The following is a 22,893-nucleotide window of genomic DNA, read 5'->3' on the forward strand; positions in this document are numbered from 1 at the left end:
TATTTGAGAGAGAGAGAGTGCTCACGTGAGCAGGGGAAGGGGCAGAAGGAGAGGGTCAGGGACAAGCAGATTCTGCACTGAGCATGGATCCCAACTTGGGGTTCGATATCATGACCCTGAGATCATGACCTGAGCTGAAACCAAGAGTCGGACACTTAACTGACCGAGCTACCCAGGCACCCCTCTTAATTTTTAAAAACTGACTTAAACAATGATGCAATGAACACCCTTGGAAAGATTTAAAGCAGGTCAGTGATGATCAGATTTGCTTGTTAAAAAAAGATCACCCTGAACATGTAAACTGCTGAAATCTGAACAAATTTGGTGGATTGGTATCAGTGTCAGCTTCCTGGTTGTGAATATTGTGCTGTCGCCAGATGTTATCATTGGGGAAAACTGGGCCGTGGGAACCAAGTGAAGGGAACCTCTCATTCATTCATTCTTTTTTTTTTTTTAAGATTTTATTTATTTATTTGAGAGAGTGAGCAAGTGAGAGAGAGACCATGAGTAGGGGGAGGAGCAGAGGGAGAGGGAGAAGCAGACTCCCCACTGAGCAGGGAGCCCCGATGCAGGGCTGGATCCCTGGACTCCAGGATCAATACCTGAGCTGAAGGCAGATGCTTAACCGACTGAGCCACCCAGGCGCCCCTCTATTATTTCTTATAACTGCATATGAATCTACAATCATCTCAAAATAAAAAGTTTAATTAAACAAAAACCTGACACCATCAGGATGACTATTGTCAGAAACAACAGCAGAAGATGAGAAGTGTTGGTAAGGAAGGAAAGAAATTGGAACTTTTGTGTGTTGTTGGTGGAAATGTAAAATGGTACAGCCTCTGTGGGAAACAGTATAGAAGTTCCTCACAAAAATTAAAAATAGAATTACCATATGATCCCGCAATTCCACTTCTGGGTATATACCCCAAAGAATTCAAAACATGGTCTCAAAGAGAAACTTGAACTGTATTTATTTATTTATTTATTTATTTATTTATTTATTTATTTATTTATTTATTTATTTATTTAAAAGTAGACTCCACACCCAACATGGGGCTCAAACTCACGACTCTGAGATCTAGTCACACGCTCTACTGACTGAGCCAGTCAGACACCCCTCAGAGAGATATTTGTACCCCCATGTTCATAGAACTATGCACAACAGTTAAATCATGGATGCAACCCAAGTGTCCACTGATGGATGAATGGATAAGCAAAATGTGGTATGTATAGTGAAATATTATTCAGCTTTAAAAATTCTTCAGTATGCAATGACCTTGAGGACATTATGTTAAGTGAAATAAGCCAATCACAGAAAGACAAATACTACGTGATTCCACTTCTCTGAGGTTTCCTGAGTTGCCAAATTAATAGAAACAGAAAGTAGAATGGTGGTTTTCAGGAGCTGGGCTGTGAGTTGCTTAATGGCTATAGTGTTTCAGTTTTCCAAAATCAAAAATCTCTGGAGATTGTTTGCACAGCAATGCAAATATACTTAACACTACTGAACTGTACACTTGGAAATGGTTAGGATGACGGGGTGCCTGGGTGGCTCAGTCGTTGGGCGTCTGCCTTTGGCTTGGGGCGTGGTCCTGGAGTTCTGGAATAGAGCCCCACGTCGGGCTCTTCCACTGAGAGCCTGCTTCTCTCCCACTTCCCCTGCTTGTGTTCCCTCTCTCGCTGGCTGTCTCTCTCTCTGTCAAATAAATAAATAAAATCTTAAAAAAAAAAAAACGAAATGGTTAGGATGGTCAATTTATGTTATGTGGTTTTTACTACAATTACTTTTTTTAACTTGGAAGGAGGGCTAGTGAAAAAAAAATCACTCTGGCTGAAGCAAGTTTTGGAAAGGGCAGACTAGAGGCAGGGAGGTCTCCTAGCACAGTGTTCCTATTGTCCAATGCTGAGGCTTGAACCAAGGCAGGGCCTGGAGCTGAAGGGGCTGTGATAGATTGAATTATTGGCCCATATCTTTGTTCCACTGTAATAGAGTTCTCCATCCACATCTTTGTCATAGTGGATAAAGAATATTTTCCCACTTTTGACTTCGTGTTTGGCCACGTAACTTGCTTTGGCCAATAAATAGGAAGTTTGTGAACCTGACCAGAGAAGGTTTGAAACGTGCTTGCTCAGTAGGACATGTCCTTTTGAGCAGCAGTAACCTGCCCTGATAAGAACATACCCCAGAGAGCACTGCTCCTTCTGTCCGGGCCCTGGAATGAGTCTCCAAGAACACATCATTTGCCCTGGATAGCCACTGGTCCAAGCCAATGAAAGCCATGTCGAGCACACCTGAACTCAACCTGTAGCTTGGAGCCTGAAGCTAGAAGGGTCAAGGCACAGCTGACCTACAGACCCATGAGCATGACAATATGTGATTATTGTTTTAAGCTTCTGAGAATTTTTTGCTTGTTTGGCTTTGGTGTAGCACAAATAATCATTTTATAATGACATTTATCAGGCTTTTATAACCTCAACCATCATTTGGCTAATAGCAAAGTTTTCCATCCAGCAACATTCAACCCCAAATACAGAAGACTTTCCAAAGGCAGTCAAGAGAGTGCTGAGATGGTTTAAATCCATGTACCTTCATGTACAGACTACAGATGAAAGCAGAGTAGAGAGTCCCAGGACATCGTTTCATAGATGGGAGGGAGTATAGCACCCTAAGACCTTAGCTCTATCAGGATGGTGGTACAATCTCTGTAGGAAAACATGATCAACAGTGCTTAGCATAACCTTCCTGGAGTGACTTGAGTCTGGAGATTGAAATGAATATATTTTTTACCGGTTGGCATTATTTGGTTAAGATGTTATTTGGAATAAGCATTATCCTCTGCTAATGAATCACCGGCCCTTGCAGGAGGGAAGGGGCCCAGAATTGTTAACTTGTCCCCCAGGTTAACTTGCCACTGGAGGAGGTGGTTGGTCTCCTTCGGGAATGGTGTTAAATGGAGGATGTGGTGGACGTGCTTCAGCAGCAGTAGCTGAGTCACCCTTTGGTGGGAGCCTTTGCTGTTTGTTGGGTCCATACATAGCCTCCATCCCTCTGACTGTGGTTACCTCCCTCATGTGTCCTTCAAGCCAGCATCAGAGTGGCCAGTGACTGAAGTTGGCTGATGTCAGGTGGCCAGGTCATCTTGGTCGTTTAGCACCTCTTCAAAGGTGGACAAACTTCTGAGTTTTGGGGGGCTGTTTGTTACACAGCCAACAGACTTGGCTATAGCTATAACAGACTACTACAGAAGCATTAAAAAACTTACTGTGAAGGGATGTGAGTGTGGCTTAGTCGGTGAAGCGTCTGCCTTTGGCTCAGGTCATGATCTTGGGGTCCTGGAATCGAGTCCCCCATTGGGCTCCTTGCTCAGTGGGGAGTCTGCTTCTCCCTCTGCCTGCTTCTCCCGGTGCCTGTGCACTCTCTCTCTCTGACAAATAAATAAAATTTAGAAAAAAAAAATTTTTTTTAACTTACTGTGGAAAACCTCAGACATATACAAAAATAGAGGAAATAGTATAATGAATCTCTGGGCACCCCTGTGTCATACGGCCAATCTTGTTTCACCTATATCCTCACCCACTCCTCCTACAACCCCTGGATTACCTGAAGCAAATTCAAGACATCATATCATTTCATCTGTAAATATTTCAGCATGTAGCTCCAAAAGATAAGAAATTTTAAAAATATTACATTATCATACCAAAAAAAAAAAAGAATAATAGGGCCGCCTAGGTGGCACAGCAGTTAAGCGTCTGCCTTCGGCTCAGGGCAGGATCCCGGCGTTATGGGATCGAGCCCCACATCAGGCTCCTCCGCTATGAGCCTGCTTCTTCCTCTCCCACTCCCCCTGCTTGTGTTCCCTCTTGCTGGCTGTCTCTCTCTCTGTCAAATAAATAAATAAAATCTTTTTTAAAAAATGAATAATAATCCATTAATAGAAACAGCTATCCAGTCAGTTTATATTTCTTCCATTATCTTAGAATTTTCTTTTCTCTCATTTTTTAAATAGTTGTTTGAACTGGGATCCAAATAATATCTGTGTATAGTGTTTGATTGACAGATCTTCAGTCTGTAAGTTCCCCACTATCTCTGTTTTCTCTCTTGCAACACTGTTTTGGGGAAGAAATCAGGTCATTCGTCCTCATTGTGTGCCACATTCTAGATTGGGCTGATTGCATCCCTTTGGTACCATTTAATATGTTCTTTTGCCTTCTGTGTTTTCTGTAAATTGAATAAATTTAGATTCAGTTTTTTCTGAGACTGCTTCCTAGGTGGTGATGTGTGCTTCCATCAGGAAAACGCAAATCTCTGGTTACCTCTCTTTTTGTGACATACGCACCATTCATGATTACTGCCTAGATTCATGAGGGGTTGCAAAATAGTGATATTTTAACCAGATATTTTCTTTTCTTTTATTAGCAGGCATACTTCTACAAAGTGAAACTTCCTTCATTGATTAGTTAACCTGAGGGAAAGATCACGCACAAAAGACAGGATAAATATTTGATGCTTTCCTTTCATTTATCAGTTGCCTAGCACCCTCCTAAACTGACAAAGGAGTTATTTTTTTAAATATATATGAATCAGTGGATCTCAACATGTTTGATGGGTGTCAACCAATACATTACAGTTATCATTCTCACTGATACTCAAATAATCCTGCCTTTGGTTAGCTCCTGTGTTCTTTTGACACGATCCTGGCAGTGTTTCACAGCATCTCTGGTATGACAGGATGTCTAGGACTCACCCCTTGCATTTCCTGTCCCAACCTTGACTTGCCCACTTTTCCGAGGCACCTTGTGCATCAGTGGTACTTGGTGACTAAGTGAATGTCTGTGGTGGTGAGAGGTGAGTTGACTCAGGTTTATGACTTCCTGAACTGTATTCAGTGTTGTCACTGTGAGAGAAGAAGGGGCAGGGTTGGGGTCAACACTGAGGGCAGGGACACCCGGGCAGAGGCATGCCCTGTGGCTCTGGAACTCCACTTGCTACCCCTGTACTCCAACCTGCTTTAGCTACATGCTTGTCAACCCATCCTAGACAAAATGCCGGCTCTGTGGGAGCCATGAGAGAAGTGATCATTGCCTCTGAAACCTCAAGGTCCAGGTGGAAAGACAAGCGTCCTCCTCCTGAAATAAGGGCTGGGGTCAGGAGACCAAAGTGGTCAGAGAAGAGTTGGAGGGCATGGGGTAGACGGGGAGGACAGACATCTCTGGCCAACCCACAAAGCCTTGACTTGAGCACTGCAGCCTCAGCACCCAGGAAGGGTGATGGCTGTCACTGCAGGTGGTCCTGGGGTGGCTGAAGATAATGGCAATCCAAGACCCCAGGCAGCGAGGAGATTACACATGGTCCATGGCACAGGTCAGCCCCACCACGCAGGTCAGCCACATGGGTCACTTTCTTCCCCTGGTCCCTGTGCGTGAGAAAGCACATCTTTTCTCCAAACATGGCTTGGACCCAAAAGAGAGATGTTGTGTCCTCATGTAGTAGTCTGCTCAGCCTGGTAACATAACCCTCCCAGCCCCTGACATATACCTATACTTGTGCATTTACTCATGAAACACAAACACATGCATTCATATTAATAAACATGTTTATATAACCACCGACTACAATGTAGACAGAGATAGCACAGAAGAGGACAACTGGCCCTGCGCTGACGGTAGGAATGCCTACTTTCGAATCTGCCTCCTTCTCTAGGCCACTGGTCTCTGGACCTCAGTTTACTGATCTATGAAACAAGATGTCAGCCTTAACGTCTCTGTCTCTGAGGTCCTAACCCATACTGAGGTTCTATGGTTAATGTATATACACACTAATGGGAACTCTACCCTCACTCCCCACAAACCACAGGGCTATCCCGTGATGTTCTAGTTCCCCCAGAGTCTTCTAGGTATCTGTCCCCACCCCCACACCCCACACATTTAGCCAGAAGGAACCCTACACCTTCCAAATCCCCAACCCTCAGGCTGAACCTTGCTTTTGTGAAAATAGACAAAGAAAACCTAATTCAAAATGGCATCAGGAAGCAGTAAAGGGAGAGTTCAGCTTACTTTCATACCCCACAGGAAGAAGAAAGATTCTTTCCTTGTTCAGCAACAACCCAGCTAATGAGAAATCACCACAATCTGGAACTCTTACTCTACTACAATGAACTTTCATTGAGAACAAGCCCTCCCAAGCCCCTCTCCCTTGTTCTTCAGACTGGCCTATAGTTTGCCATAGATGGAATGTCCTGAATTGCAATTCCTCTGCTATTCCCAAATAAACCCATTTTTTGCTGATTCAGTAATGGGCTATCTTGTTTTTAAGGTTCACAATTTTTACCTTGACTACATCAACCAGAAAAGAGTGAAATGCCCATCAGGTCCCCCCCCCCACCCCCCAGGACAGGGTGACGGGTCAGCTGGCTCTAGTTGTGCACCCAGTCCCTGGGCCTGGATTCTCTACCCCTTCCACGGAGCTCCAGCAGGAGTAGTAACCAGTCTACAAGAATGAAGGGTTCATGATTTGTCTGGAACTGGGAGTTACCAGCATTGGCCTTCAAAGGCCTATTGGGCATTGCAGTTTTCTTGGGTAGATAGGAAAGCTCTGTGTGTGTCTACTGGCTCCCTCAAACTTAGCTTGCCTACTCCTCGTCAGCTGCCAAGGGACCCTGGAGCTTAAGCACTCCTCTGGGTTGACTGTATGTTTTGAGAAAAACAACTATGAGAAGAAGGGAAGTCTTTTTTGTAGAAAGGCAGACTGGGTAGTGAAAGTGGGGAAGCTCTGGACTAAATTCTGGCTCAACCACTTGTATACTCTGTGGTCTTGGGCAACCTCTTTAGGCATCAGTTTCCTCATCTATAAAATGGGAACCAAAGTCCTAATATGGTTGTAAGGATTCACTGAGATAATGCTTATAAAGCACTCAGCGCAGTGTCTGGCACAAAGTAAGTATTCAAAAACTGGTAGCTTTTGTTGTTATTATTATTGACTGGCCTGCTTTCCAAAGTAAGGCACAAAGGTAGATTCTGGGAACTCCAGAAAGAGGTGTTTGATTTCCACATTCAATTATTTTATTTTATTTTATTCTTAAAGTTTTATTTATTTATTTGAGAGAGAGCGCAAGCAGGGGGAACAACTGAGGGAGAGGGAAAAACAGGCTCCCTGAGCAGTGAGCCTAACGTGAGGCTCGATCCCAGGACCCTGGGATCATGACCTGAGCTGAGGACAGACGCTTTAACTGACTGAGCCACCCAGGTGCCCCTTGACAATTTTAGAAGCAATATTAAAGTACATATTAAGCATTTGGAAAATAGTGACATTTACTTCTGTATCTGGCAATATGCAGAATAGTTGAATAGTGAACTCTCTCCCTAAAAATGCTGAATATAAAAACCATGTATGTTAAAGCACAGATGAACTGGTGTTAAGTAAGAGAATCAGTCAGAAGCCAGAATAACAGGACAACATGATCCCGCCAGGGGTAGGCCTACACTGGAGCCTGTGCTCCCTGCGCTCCTGGGTTGTAAATGGTGCCCCCTTAGCACTACTTCTGTCCTTTTGGCCCCGACTCTGATTCTGCCCACTGCAGAGGTGACCACTGTCGTATGGGTTTTGACCAGTCTCATCCAGGTGCCACCTCACCTCGGGCACTTGTGTTCTACTTCTCACTTCCTGCCTGCGTCTGACTCCACAGGGTAGGGTTCCCTTGAGGATCTGTTGGGCTTTCACACATGTACAACTGGGGAAGTTAATTTCTATAGGACTGCTCAGATCAATGGGTGACAAAAACAAATAATAAGTGTTTCTCCCTTTAGCCCCCATTTCAGAAGGCTCCTCAGAAGATCATGTGACCATCAAGAACTATCAGAGGTCCCCTTGATAAGGTGACCTTGTGCTGGCTTCTCTTCTTTCTTTGTTCCACTCTCCCCATCCGGCACTCCCGCTCCCTGGGATCACTTCCTACAGTAACTACATGCAAGCCTTTATCTGGAGCTCTGATTTTAGGAGAGCCAGACAAAGAAAGGGAAAATAAAGCTTTAGGTTGGGGGTCATCAAAGAACCCTTCCCTACACCAAATTTTAGTCTTCTCAAAAGTCAGCGCTCTAGGGGAGAAACAGGGGGAAAATTCACCCACAGAAGGCTTTCCCATATCCACTTAGCTCTGGGTGGAGTAGGAACACAGGGAATAAAAGAAGTCTGCTAGGATTCCTGACACAAGTTAACACTCACGCAGAAGGAAGCCCCAGATCATATTCCCTATATGACTAGATAAACCCCAAGCCAAAAATTTACTTAAAAGTAGTTCTGAGGGATGCCTGGGTGGCTCACATGGTTAAGCATCTGCCTTCGGCTCAGGTCATGATCCCAGAGACGGGGGTGGGGTGTTGGTATGGGGGGGGTGGTGTTCAAGTCATGCCTCAGGCTCCCTCCTCAAGGAGGGGCCTATTTCTCCCTCTGACCCTCACTCTGCTGTCATCCTCTCTACCACTCTCTTTCTCAAATAAATAAATAAAACCTTAAAAAAAAAAGTTGTTCTGAGTTGGAAGTACGCCTAGGTGACTGGCAGAAGCAAAAAAATCCTCTCTGGAATAACAGATTTTTAAACACAATCTCAAAGAATTCCAAGTAACATCAGCTCAAAGTAAAAAATCAATAAACTCATGAAGAAACAAACCACAGGATCATGAATTAGCAGAAACAACACATAGCATGGTGAAATCTACAAATGATGCATAAAATGGAATAGGAACCAAAATAGAAAAAAGTACTTTAATATGTTTAAAGAAGTTTTAAAAAGATATTGAAACATGATGACAGAATAATAAACAAAATTAACTAGACATATTTGAATATGAACCAAATAAAGCTTCTAGAAATGAAAACTGTAATAATTCAAATTAAAAATCTCAAAGGACAAGATCAAAGGCAGAGTAGGCAAAGTCAAAGAGAGAATTACGAAACTGAAATATAAAGCCTAAAAAATTACCAAGAATTCAATAATGAATGATAAAAATATGAAATGCAAAAGAAGAAGTTAAGAGGAATAGAAGAGATGCAACATTTATTCGTGATAAAAAAATCTCAGCAAACTAAAACTTAAAAGGAACTTCCTCAACTCAATGAAAGACACCCACTAAGAACCTACATCTACTGTCATATCTTATTGTGAAATGCTGAATGCATTTCTCTCTAAGTTCGAGAACAAGCGAGGACGTACCCTCTTAGCGCTCCTGCCGAACATTTAAATGGATGTCCTAAATAGGGTAATAAGTCAAGAAAAAGAAATAAAAGGCATATAAACTGGAAAGGAAGAAATAAAACTGTCTCTGTTAGCGAAGAACATAATTGTCTATGTACAAAATCACAAATATCTACAAAAAAGCTACTTTAATAAATGAGTTTAGCAAAGTTACAGGATACAAAGTCTACATAGAAAAATAAATTGTATTTACATATTTACAATGAAAAATTCCACTGGAAATTTTTTTAAAGATTTTACTTATTTATTTGACAGAGAGAGAGACAGCCAGCGAGAGAAGGAGCACAAGCAGGGGGAGTGGGAGAGGAAGAAGCAGGCTCATAGCGGAGGAGCCTGATGTGGGGCTCGATCCCAGAATGCTGGGGATCATGCCCTGAGCCAAAGGCAGGCACTTAATGATTGCACCACCCAGGCGCCCCTCCACTGGAAATTTTTAAAATGGTACCATTACAATTAGCATAAAAAGCACAAAATACTTGGTATAAATTAAGAGAACATATGCAAGCTTGGTATAGTGAAAACAACAAAATAAGAGAAACTAAAGAAGACCTAAATATTTATGGATTGAAAAAAATCAATATTGTTAAGAAGACAATCCTTCCCAACTTAATTTATAGATTTAATGCAATCCCAATTAAAATCCCAACAGTTTTTTTTTCCCCATAGGAATTAACAAGGTGATTTAAGAATATTTATGGAAATACAAAGGAACATTCATTATACTTTATTTTCAAGATTTACTATAAAGCTATAATACTCAAGACAGTGTAATATTGACATAAGGAAAGATACACATGTCAATGAAATTGTTAAAGTAATTAAACAAGAAGGCCATTAGGCAAAGAAAAAAATCCAAATAAGGCAACTGCTTAAGCCATAACCAATTAAGCAATTTCCTTGCTTTGCTTCCACATCTGCTCTATAAAAGCTTTTTCCCATAGCTCCTGCAGGTGGAACGCTCCTGACCACTTTCATTTCCAATGGTCTCTTACATATGCTCCCAGAGAGGGGAAAAATACTGTGCCCACCCTCTCCCATCATTTAAAAAAATCTAAATGTAGCTTTATTCCTGATGGTCAAATTTCAGTGTTCATATTTCCTTCCTTCTATGAGTAAATATATTTATATAATTTGTCCTAAATGCTTAAGATGTTGTTAAACCGTGCCAGGTGTAAATTTCTTTAATTAAAAGTTTTCTACTTAAAAAAAAAAAAGATTTTCTGCTCAAGTAAACTTTTTTTGTTGCTCAAATACACTCTTCCAAAATTTAATGCACTTCATCTTTTAACAGATCAGAACTGAGAATCCAGAGTTACACTCATATATGTATGGTCAATTACATTTTGACGAAGGTGCTAAGTCAATTCAATGGACAAATAATATTCTTCTCAGAAAATTGTGCTAGGACAATTGGACATTCATTTAAAAAAAAGAAGAAGAACTTCAACCCATAAATCACACCATATTAAAAAATTACTTTAAATTGGACCATAGACAGAAATATAAAAAACCTAAAACTATAAACCTTCTAAAAGAAACCATAGTAGAAAAATCTTCGAGAACTTGGTCAGGCAACGCTGTCTTACATACACCAAAAACACAATCTATAAAGAAAAAAATCAATAAGCCATAATTTATAAAATATTTAAACTTTTCCTCTTCAAAACACACTGTTAAGTAGATAAAAAGGCAAGCCACAGCCTCGAAGAAAGTATTTGCAACACACATATCTGATAAAGAACTAGTATCCAGAATGCCCAAAGAATTCTCAAAAGTCAGTAACAGGAAGGGGGCCTTCTGGCTGCCGTGACATGAAGAGGTTATCAAATACTCTCCCTCTAAAACACGTATAAAACTGGACACATTTTCCAAAAAATAGCCTTTAGAGGATTCTGGAAATTAACCAAAGGCAATCGACAAATTGAGAAGCATTTATTCATGACAACAATGCTAGCACTTTGAAGAAGAACAGTGGAATTTTGCCATCTTCCTTCCTAGGGTTGTTACCCTGCCCCCCAGCTCACTCATTAAGAATGATAATTGTACCAGAGTGGGGATAGTCATGAAAACCAGAAGTATATCCACAAGAGGGAATATATTTGAATTGAAGTAGGTAAAAACTTAAGCCAGCAGCATTGTTATTAAAAGTAGGAAACAAGTGGGAAAAATCTGCAGCTTTGCTTGCCTGCCTGAGGTGAGCAGCCAACCACTGAGAAATTTAACAGGGAGATTCTTGAATATTAAAGACATGCCTGACTGAGAAAGTATATACATTCACAAAGGAGATCTATGAGAGCTCTAGTGAAAAGTAGAAGTAAAGGCAGTCTTGAGAACTGGGTGAACTGTGAATAAACCCCGCAGTCCATACACAGATCACCTGCAAAGGGTGAAAGCTTACGGATTCAAGGAGTTTGAGCACATCCTCTGCCCAAATTCTTGGCTGATCGCTAAGCTATGCAGATGAAGGGCAATCACTAAGAAGCCAGGAGAAGCATGAAAATAAGAAAGAAAGGTGAGGAAAACACCCTAAGCGGAGATGCCAGTGGAGATACACCGCAGGGGAGATCACCTGCAATGTAAGTCCAGGCAAATTACAAACAAAAGCAAAAGCAAAAACAAAAAACTCTTTTAGGAAAAATAAAATCATAACCCAGAGTTTCTATAAATTATTATCAATAAAAAATTATGAGATATACAAAGGAATAAGGAAGTATAATCCACATTCAGGGGGAAAAAAAGGTCAGTAGGAACATACTGATTGGGTCTGGATGTTGGATTTATCAGACAAAACTTCAACGGTGCTTTTACGAATGTGTTCAAAGAATTAAGGAAAATATGATGACAATAATCCAACAAACAAATCCTCAATAGAGAAATGAAACTTTAAAACCTGAAAAAGCTAGAGCTGAGTTCCTTTAAATTCACTGTAAAGGCTGAACTGCGGATCTGAGTTAGTAGAAGAAACAGTGGACTTAAAAACAGATAGAAAGAAATGGGCCGATCTGAAGAACAGAAAGAAAGAAGGAGGAAAACTGAAACTCTGTATGTGTCCAACACTAATGCCTCATTCTCCTACCTTCCAGCACCGGCAATCACCATTCCACTCTTTGTCTCTATAAATTCGACTACTCTATACTCATATAACTGAAATCGTATGATATTTGTCCTTTTGCGACTGGCTTACTTCATTTAACATCCTTAAGAAGAATAAAATTGTATAAAACAATAATTATGACATGTATTGTTAAGTTTATTGTATATATTTATATATACAATCTATATATTTATGTATAATTTATTAAATTTATTAAATACATATAATATACATATTATCTATATCCCCCAAAGAGGGGAGAGGAAATGGAGTTGTATTAGAGGAAAGTCACTATATAAGTCAGCACAGAAATAGATAGTGATAAATTAAGATTTTAACCCTTAAGAAACTACTAAGAAAATAACTTTTAAAAATACGGTTTAAAAAATCAACAGAGGAATTAGGATAGTACACTAAAATTATTTGTTTAACATCAGTGAAGGCAATGAAGAAAGAGCAGAAGAACAAAAAAAGACATGAGACATAAGACAATAACAAAATGGATCGACATAAATCAAATCACACCAATACTTACATTAAATGTGAATGCTTTAAACACTCCAAAGAAAAGACAGAGATTGTCAGAATGGATCCAACTATATGCTGTCTACAAGGGGCACATTTTTAATTCAATAACTAGGTTGAAAGTAAAAAGGATGGAAAAGGATATGTCATGTAAACAGTAACCATAAAAGAGTGGGAGTATTTATATTAATATCAAACAAAATTAGACTTTAAGACAAGAAACATTACTACAGACAAGAAGATACTACACAATGATAAAAGAATCACTACATCAGGAAGATAAAACAATTATAAAGAAATAAATATGCACTTAATAAGGGAGGAAGCAAACACTGACAGAATTAAAAGGAGAAATAGACAATTCAATTATAGTAGTAGGTACAGCTCAGTACGCCTCTCTCTGTAACTGATGGAACACATGACCACAAAACATCATGGATGTTGAAGACTTGAGCAACACTATCAAACAGGCTGGTCTAACTTTTACAGAAAACTCAAACCAGTAACAGGGAAACAACACATTATTCAAGCAAGCAGGTAACATTCTCTAGGAGAGATAATACACTAGGTCATAAAATAAGACTCAGTAAATTTTTAAAAATTGAGATCATACAAAGTATGTTCTCCATATGCAACAGAATCAAATTAGAAATCAAAAAGAGAAGACAATTGTGAAATCTTTAAGTATTTGGAAAGAAACCAGGCATTTAATAACTCATGAGTCAAGAAAGAGAACAAAATGCAAATTAAAGAATAAATTGAACTCAAACACAGCACATCAATATGTATAGGGTGTCGTTAAAGCAATGATTACAGAGAAATTTATAGTTTTAAATACTTATGGGGTGCCTGGGTGGCACAGCGGTTAAGCGTCTGCCTTCGGCTCAGGGCGTGATCCCGGCGTTCTGGGATCGAGCCCCACATCAGGCTCTTCCGCTATGAGCCTGCTTCTTCCTCTCCCACTCCCCCTGCTTGTGTTCCCTCTCTCGCTGGCTGTCTCTCTCTGTCAAATAAATAAATAAAATCTTAAAAAATAAATAAATAAATACTTATATTAGATTGGGAGAAAAATCAGATATTGATAATGTAAACCTTTACCTAAAGAGTTTGTGTTTTTTTTTTTTTAAAGCAAATCAAGTACAAAGTAAGAAGGGGGAGCGAATAATAAAAATAAAAGCAGAAATCTATGAAACAGAAAAAAAATACAGAAAACCAGTGAAGCTTGTTCTTTAAAATGATCAACAAAATTGCTAAGGGTGACCAAGAACAAAGGAGAGAACACAGAAATTACCAATATTAGCAATAAACGAGGGGACATCACAGCACACCATTTACAAAAAGCTTACAACTAACTTTTTTTTTAAAGATTTTATTTATTTATTTGTTAGAGAGAGAGAATACAAGCAGGGTGAGTGGCTGGCAGAGCAGGCAGAGGGAGAAGCAGGCTTCCCACTGAGCAAGGACTCCATCCCAGGACCCTGGGATCATGACCTGAGCCAAAGGCAGACGCTTAACCAACTGAGCCACCCAGGTGTCTCTTACAACTAACTTAATAGAGCAAAGTGAATGTTTCCTCCCCCTCCCACCCACCCCAAAATCAGGAATAAGGAAAGGATTCTCTCTCTTGCACTTTTTTTTTTAAGTTTCATTTATTTAAGTAATCTTTACACCCAACGTGGGCTCAAACTCACCACCCCAAGATCAAGATTTGCATGCTATTCTGATTGAGTCAGCCAGGCATCCCATCTTTCTCCTGCATTTCTATTCAACGTTGCACTGGAGGTTTCAGCCAGTACAACAAGAGGAGAAAAAGAAATTAAAGGCATGCAGATTGGAAAGTAAGAAGTAAAACTGTCTTTAATCAGAAAGGACATGATACTATATGTAGATAATTCTAAGGAATGTGCTCTACAAATTAGTAGAATTAATAAGCAAGTTTAGCAGGGTCACAGTATGCAAGATCAATATTTATAATTTTTAAAAAATTCCCACAAAGAAAAGCTGATGCACAGATGACTCCACTGGTAAATTCTATTGAATGTTTGAAGAAGCATTAACATCAATTCTCCATAAACTCTGAAGAATTAGAGAAGGAAGGAAAACTTCCCAATTCATGCTATGAGGCCACTATTACCCTGATACCAGAACTAGACAAAGACATCACAAGAAAACAAACAAACAAACAAAAACAAACAACTATAGACCAATATCTCTCATAAATATAGATGTAAAAATATTCAACAAAATACTATTAAACTGAATCCAACAATATCCGAAGAAGATTAGGGTTAGGGTTAGACCAAGTGACATTTTCCCCACGAATGCAAGGTTGGCTCAACATATGAAAATCAATCAATGTAATACACTATATTAATATAATAAAAAACAAAAACTGTATGATTATCTCAATGATGGAGAAAAAGCATTTGGCAAAATCCAAACCCTTTCATTAAAAAAATATACTCAGAGGGGCGCCTGGGTGGCACAGAGGTTAAAGCGTCTGCCTTCGGCTCAGGGCGTGATCCTGGCGTTACAGGATCGAGCCCCACATCAGGCTTCTCCGCTATGAGCCTGTTTCTTCCTCTCCCACTCCCCCTGCTTGTGTTCCCTCTCTCGCTGGCTGTCTCTATCTCTGTCAAATAAATAAATAAAATCTTAAAAAAAAATACTCAGAAAACTAGGAATAGAAGGGAACACCTTCATTCTGATATAGGACATGTATGAAAAATCCATACTTAGTATTAGAAAGACTGAAGGTTTTCCCCTAAGATCAGGAACAAGGCAAGGATGCTCAATTTCACCATTTCCATTCAAACATTGTGTTGAAGGGAATAGCCAGGACAATTAGAACAGAAAAGAGAGAGACAGATCATACTAGAAAGAAAGAAGTAAAACTATCTCCATCCTCAGATAACATAGTCTTATTGAAGTCACATACACAAAAAAACAAATAATAACCAAATTCAGCGAGTTTACAGAGTTCAAGGTCAATATACAAATATCAACTGCATATGCAGTGACCAATCCAAAAGTGAAATCAAGAAAACAATTCCATATACAAGAGCATAAAAAATAAATTATTTAGAATAAATTTAATAAAAGAAGTGTAAGATGTACACTGAAAACTACAAGCCATCACTGAAAAAAATTTTTAAAAATCATTGAAAGAAATTTAAAGACATGAATAAATAGATACCCAATCTTCATGGATTCAAAGACTTAATATCGTTAAGATGGCAATATTCTCCAAATTGGTCTACAGATTCAATAGAATCTCTATCAAGCTCCCAGCTACCTTTTTTTGCAAAAACTGAAGAGCGGATTCTTAAATCCATATAGAAATTCAAGAAACCCAGAATAGCCAAAACAATCTAGAAAAAGAAGAGCAAGGTTGGAGAACTCACACTTCCTGATTTCAAAACTTCCTACAAAGCTACAGTAATCAAGACTGTGCAGTGCTGCCATAAGGACAGACATATAAATCAATGAAATATAATTGAGAGTCCAAAAATAAACCCTTATATTATAATTAATTAATTTTCAATATGGGTGACAAGACAATTTAATAAGGAAAAAAAACAGTCTTTTCAACAAATGATGCTAGGACCATTTGGATATCTACATGTAAAAGAATGAAGTTAATCCCTTCCTTACATCACACACGAAAATTAGCTCCAAATGGATCATATATCCAGATGTAACAGCTAAAACTATAAAACACTTAGAAGAAAACATAAACTTTTATGACCTTAGCTTAGGCAAACTCTTTTTAGATGAAAGGGCAAAAGCACAAGCAACAAAAGAAGAAATAGAGAAAATGTACTTCAAAATTAAAAACTCTTAGGGGCACCCGGCTGGCTCAGTCAGTAGAGCATGCGACTCTGGATCTCATGGTCATGAGTTCAATGTCCATGCTGGGCATAGAGCTTACTTAAAAAAAAAATTTTTTTTAACTCTTGGCTTCAAAGGATACTACCAAGAACTTGAAAAGATAAGCCAGAGAATGGAAGAAATTATTTGCAAATCATATACCTGCTGAGGGATTTACATCCAGAGCACATAGAGAGCTCTACAATTCAACAATAATGACCCACTTTAAAAATGGGCAAAAGTTTTGGGTGCCTGGGGGGCTCAGTCGGTTAAGCATCTGACTCTTGACCCAGCTTAGGTCTTGATCTCAGGGTCATGAGTTCAAGCCCCACATTGGTGCACAGCGCAAAGCCTATTTAAAAAAAGAGGGGGGCAAAAAGTTAAATAAATACTTCACGGAAGAAAGTTTCTTAGAAAGTTAAACATGTGCTTACTATACAATCAAGCAAAACCACTTAGTTATCTACCCAAGAGAAATGAAAACATATGTTCAATCAAAGACTTATGTGAACATTCATAGTAGCATTGTTCATAATAGCTGAAAACTGGTCACAGTCCAAATGTTCATCAACTGGTGAATGGATAAACAAAATGTGATACATCCTTATAATGTAATAGTATTCAGCAATAAAAAAGAAACAAACTATTGGTAGATGCTATAACATCAAAGAATCTCAAAAACATTAAAGTAAATGGAAGAAAACTGACATAAAATATTACAAATTGTATCATTCTATTTATATAAGATTCAAATAATACAACTCTATAAATACGTAAAACAGATTAGTAGTTGCATGGGCTTTGGGGAGGGAGCAGAGATTGAGAGCAAATGTGCACAAGGGAAGTTTTTGGGGTGATGAAAATGTTCTAAAACTGTATTGTGCTGATAGTTGTACAACTTACGGTGAGTTAATTTCATATCATGTAAATTATACTTCAGTATAGTTGCTTTTTAAAATCCTCAATCATAAGCCCAAAAAACAACTTAGTTTAAAAAATTGGCAAAACATTTTAACAGAAACCTCCTCAAAGACAAAATGCATGGCAATAAGCACATTTTAAATGTTCAATATCATGTTATTGGGAAATTAAAATTTAAATCACAATGTGATTCCATTACATACCTATTAGAATGGCTAAAAGAAAAATGGAGAAAATGGAGAGCATCTGAAATTCTTATGTTACGGAGTGAAATTGTAAAATAGTGCAAATTTTACTGGGAACATCCCAATACTCACAGAACTGGGAATAGTTCATGTTCCCAACAGCAGAGTGAAAAGTCCTCCTGACAAACCAGGCATCACATAGAGGTCTCAGAAGGGTATTGCTAAGTGAACTCTAGATTAGAGACTATTCTGGACACATGTGAAAAAGCTTACAAGTAAGTCTCAAGAGTCAGATTGTTTCCAAGTAACTTAACTGCTTCCAAGATCAAAGTTCAAAATGAAAAGAATACAAAAAACTCTAGACCACAACAACTTAAAATAACAATGTCTGACATCCAATAAAAATTGCCAGGTATAGAGGTGTATTCTGGGAAGATATAAGAAGAGTAAGAAGCACCAGGAATCTGTTTCCTCATCTAGACAATAACTGCACTGGCACAATCTGTTTGATACAACTATTTTAGAGCTCTGGAGTCTGTTGAAGTCTTCCAGCTTCCAGGATAAGACTTGGATAGTAAATTGTGGTTAATTTCAATTTCAGCTCTCATCACTGCAGCAGCTAGCCATCCTCCACTTCCAACCACATGGCAGACAGCTGTACACATATCCTGGGAGTAGCTAGCACATAGCTTAAGGGAGCTAGAGGGCCCTGTCCTCCAATGTCAGCGATCTCTGCTCTGATTGTTGATTGCCACTTGTAATCACAGAGGTGCAGACAGAGAGGAGGGCAGCCATTGTTTTTGCACCTCCTCTGGCTCAAGTGACTTCCAAGAGATGTAAAGGGTTAGTACCCTCTTATTCTCCCCTTTATTTTTTTGCTTTTCCCCTTCTGAAAACCAGATATTAAAGACTAGGACATTCAAAAACAACTGCATATAGAGGGGAAATTAGAAAGTAACCATGCAGCAGTGCCTGGGCAGCTCACTTGGTTAAGTGTCCGACTCTTGATCTCAGCTCAGGTCTTGATCTCAGGATCATGGGCTCAAGCCCCATGTGGGGCTCCACGCTGGGTGTGGAACCTATTTAAAAATAATAATAGTATAGGGGCACCTGGGTGGTTCAGTTGGTTAAGCATCCGACTCTTGATTTTGGCGCAGGTCATGAGCTCAGGGTCCTGAGATCAAGCTCCAGATCAGGCTCTGCACTCAGTGTGGAGTCTGCTCGAGATTCTCTCTCCCTCTCCCTCTGCCCCTCCTCCCCACACTCTCACTCTCTCTCTCTTTTTCTAAAATAAATGAATAAATCTTTATATATATATTTTTTAAATTTTTCATTATTTTTTTTTAAGAAAGCAACCATGCTTTCTTAGAAAAGCTTTCTTAAGAAAGCAACCAGGGAAAGGCTCAGAAAAGACTAAGAAACCTTAAGTTTACACCTCAGGCTGACCCTCAGCACAGGGACAGCATACAACAATATAAATAAATACATAACCAAAGAATAGCAAACCCTGGGGGAAGGGGAGAATCTGATTTCCAGAGTTACCACATTACTAGATTAAAATGTCCAGTGTCCAGCAAAAAAATGATGAGGTATATAAAAACACGAAACAAAAATAGGAAAGTATGGAGCATTCAAAAGCAAAACAAACAGGGCTGCATGGGTGGCTCAGTCATTAAGCATCTACCTTCAGCTCAGGGCATGATCCCAGCATTCTGGGATCGAGCCCTGCATTGGGTTCCTCTGCTGGGAGCCTGCTTCTTCCTCTCCCACTCCCCTTGCTTGTGTTCCCTCTCTCGCTGACTCTCTCTCTCTCTCTCTCTGTCAAATAAATAAATAAATAAATAAATAAATAAATAAATAAAATCTTTAAAAAAAAGGCAAAACAAACAAACAAAAAACAAAAGCAAAAGCAAAAATACCCACCGAAACTATCCCTGCAAAGGACATAATGGTCCTATTTATTTATTTATTTAACAGGGAGAGAGAGAGAGAGAGAGCAAGCAGGGGGAATGTAAGGCAGATTGTGAGGGAGAAACAGGCCCCCCACTGAGCAGAGAGCCATATGTGGGGCTCAATCCCAAGACTCCAGGATCATGACCTGAGCCAAAAGTAAAGGCTTAACCGACTGAGCCACCCAGGTGCCCCTAAATCAACTTTATTAAAGATGCTCAAAATAACTAGAGGAAGATGTCAAGAAAGTCAAGAAAATGATACGTGAGCAAAGTGGAAATATCAATAAAGGGACAGGAAACCTAAAAATGGACCAAAAAGAAATTCTGAAGCTGTAAAGTACAATAACCAAAATGAAAAATTCACTAGAGGAATTCAAATACAGATTGAGAAGGCAAAAGAAAGAATCAGTGAACTTGAAGACAGGACAATGGAAATTTTCTAAGCCTAAGGAACATAAAGACAAAAGATTGAAAAAAGGTGACCAGAGCCTAAGAGACCTGCAGGTCATCATCAGTCAGACCAATGTATACTTTGTGAGAATACCAGCATACTATAAAGAGAAAGGGGAACAGAGAATATTTGAAGAAATAATGGATGAAAACTTCCCAAATTTGATGAAAGATATGAATGTAAACATCCAAGAAGCTCAACAAACTCCAAGAAAGATGAACTACAAGAGACCACACTGAGGTACATTAATTACAATGAAATTTTCAAAAGACAAAAACAGAATCTTAAAAGTAGCAAGAGAGAAGCAAGGCGTGATATACAAGGGATCCTCAATAAAATATATGTAGATTTCTGATCAGAAACTTTGGAGGCCAGGAGATAGTGGGCCAATATATTCAAAGTACTAAAAGGGGGGGGGGAGTGAACCAAGAATCCTATATCCAGCAAAACTTCAAATCCTAGGGGCGCCTGGGTGGCTCAGTCAATTAGGCCTCTGACCCAGTTTTGGCTCACATCATGATCTCAGGGTCATGAGATGGAGTCCTGTTCAGTCTCTGTGCTCAGCTCAGAGTCTGCTTGAGATTCTCTTTTCCTTTCCCTTTGCCCTTCACACCCATGCTCTTGCTCCCCCTCTATCTCTGGAATAAATAAATAAATCTTAAAAACAAAAACAAAAACCTTCAAATCCTATATCCTTCGAAAGTAATGGAGAAATTAAGACATTCCCAGATTTTAAAAAAGGCTGAGGAAGTTTTTGACCACTAGGCCTGTCCTGCAAAAAATGTTTAAGGGAGTCCTACAAGGTGAAATGAAAGGACATTAGACTCAAAGCCATTAGAGAAATAAAGATCTCAATAAAAGTAAATGGACAATCATAAAAGCTAGTGTTATTGTAACAATGGTTTATGGCAGCACCTTTCGGTCTCTACATGATTTAAGAGACTAATGTTTAAACAAAATTATTAGAGTAAAAGCTAGTATTAATGTAACTTTAGTTTTTAACTCCAAATCTTGTTTTCCACACAATTAATACTAAAGCATTTTATTTACTTACTTATTTATTTATTTAGATTTTATTTATTTATTTGAGAGAGAGACAGAGAGAAAGAGGGATTGAGCAGGGGGAGGGGCAAAGGGAGAGGGACAAACAGATTCCCTCCTGAATGTGGAGCCTGACATGGGGCTCAATCTCAGGACTCTCAGATCATGATCTGAGCCAAAATCACTTAACTGACTGAGCCACCCAGGCACCCTAATACTAATGCATTTTAAAGAACTTCTGTTTGGGGACATACAACGTTAAAGATATAATTGTGTGATATCAACAACTGAAAGAAATGGGTAAGGACCTGTATAGGGAGAGAGTTTTTGTATGTTATTAAAGTTAAGCTGGTATAAATTCCAATTAGAGTGTTATAACTTTAAGGTGTTAGGTATAATCCCCATGGTAACCACAAAGAAAATAGCTATAGAATATATGCAAAAGGAAATGAGAAAGGAATTTAAACATTTCACTACCAAAAAAACCCCCCAAATAAACACAAAAGAAGACAGTAATGCAAGAAATGAGTGACAAAAAGGCTATAAGGCATGTGGAAAACAAATAGCATAATGACAGAAGTAAGTCCCTACTTATCAATAATTGCTTTATTTTTTTTAAAGACTTTATTTATTTATTTGACACAGAGAGAGAGACAGACAGCGAGAGAGAGAACACAAGCAGAGGAGTGGGAGAGGAAGAAGCAGGCTTCCCAGCAGAGCAGGGAGCCCAATGCAGGGCTTGATCCCAGGACCCTGGGATCACGCCCTGAGCCGAAGGCAGACACTTAACGACTGAGTGACCCAGGAGCCCCCAATAATCACTTTAAATGTAAATGGATTAAACTCTCCAAACAAAAGACAGAGATTGGGAAAATGGATAAAAACACATGATCCAAAAAAAAAAAAAAAAACGAAAAAAACCCCACACAACCCACATGGTCCAACTATATGCTTTCTATAAGAGACTCACCTGATATCCAAAGACACAGCAGTTTGATATTGAAAGGATGAGAAAAGATGTTCCATGCAAATAGTAACCAAAAGAGAATAGGTGTGACTATACTGATATCAGACTTTAAGTAAATAAACTACTAACGAAAATAGACTTTAAATCAAAAACAGGTTATAGGGGCACCTGGGTGGCTCAGTTGTTAAGCGTCTACCTTTGGCTCAGGGCGGGATCCCAGCGTTCTGGGATCGAGCCCCACATCAGGCTCCTCTGCTGGAAGCCTGCTTCTTCCTCTCCCACTCCCCCTGCTTGTGTTCCCTCTCTCATTGGCTGTCTCTATCTCTGTCAAATAAATAAATAAAATCTTAAAAAAAAAAAACAGGTTATAAGAGGGGTGCCTGGGTGGCTCAGTTGGTTGAGCACCCAGATCTTGATTTTGGCTCAGTTCATGATCTCAGGCTCATGGGACCAGCCCGTGTCAGGCTCCCCACCCAGTGGGGAGTCTGCTTCTCTTCCTCTCCCTTGGCCCCTCCCCCCACTCTCTCTCACTAAAATAACTAAAATGTTCAAAAAAAAAACTGGCTATAAGAGACAAAGAAGGACAGTATACGTGTGTGTGTGTGTGTGTGTGTGTGTGTGTGTGTGTGTGTGTAAAGA

General features: G+C 39.3%; 1 long non-coding RNA gene across 1 annotated transcript in view; it reads right to left on the reverse strand.

Moving 5' to 3' along the window:
- Positions 1–439: 439 nt before the first annotated feature.
- Positions 440–22,893, reverse strand: part of LOC148107586 (uncharacterized) — a 64,555-nt gene continuing 42,101 nt past the window's right edge. Inside the window, exon 2 of the long non-coding RNA XR_015722134.1 lies at positions 440–3,425. This is a non-coding gene — a long non-coding RNA (uncharacterized LOC148107586). The remainder of the gene's footprint in view (positions 3,426–22,893) is intronic.

Source organism: Ursus americanus, chromosome 28, assembly GCF_024610735.1.
Source record: "Ursus americanus isolate L20-20 chromosome 28, mUrsAme1.1.p, whole genome shotgun sequence".
Taxonomy (NCBI): domain Eukaryota; kingdom Metazoa; phylum Chordata; class Mammalia; order Carnivora; family Ursidae; genus Ursus; species Ursus americanus.